This window comes from Poecilia formosa, unplaced genomic scaffold (assembly GCF_000485575.1).
Source record: "Poecilia formosa unplaced genomic scaffold, Poecilia_formosa-5.1.2 Scaffold840, whole genome shotgun sequence".
In the NCBI taxonomy this organism is placed as follows: Eukaryota; Metazoa; Chordata; class Actinopteri; order Cyprinodontiformes; family Poeciliidae; genus Poecilia; species Poecilia formosa.
In genome coordinates, this window is record NW_006800779.1 from 13361 (window position 1) to 13665 (window position 305).

The following is a 305-nucleotide window of genomic DNA, read 5'->3' on the forward strand; positions in this document are numbered from 1 at the left end:
TTTTTTCATTTTTCAATTTTCCTCCTCATTATAATAATGAGGAGGGCGGTGTCTTCAGACTACAACTTCTCCAAACTGGTTGGTAAGCATCACACTGTACTTTGGCTCAAGAGGATGGCGACTTATACCAGCTTATCAGTGATTATTTTTCGTGTGGACGTTCAGACAGAACGTGTTTAAGTTAGCGGCTCTCATGGACTCAGAGGTTCACCGTCAGGTTTTTTATAGTTTTTACGAAGTGGCTACTGAATTTGGCTTCCGATTGAGGCTTTAGGAGATGGATTATATATATATATATATATATA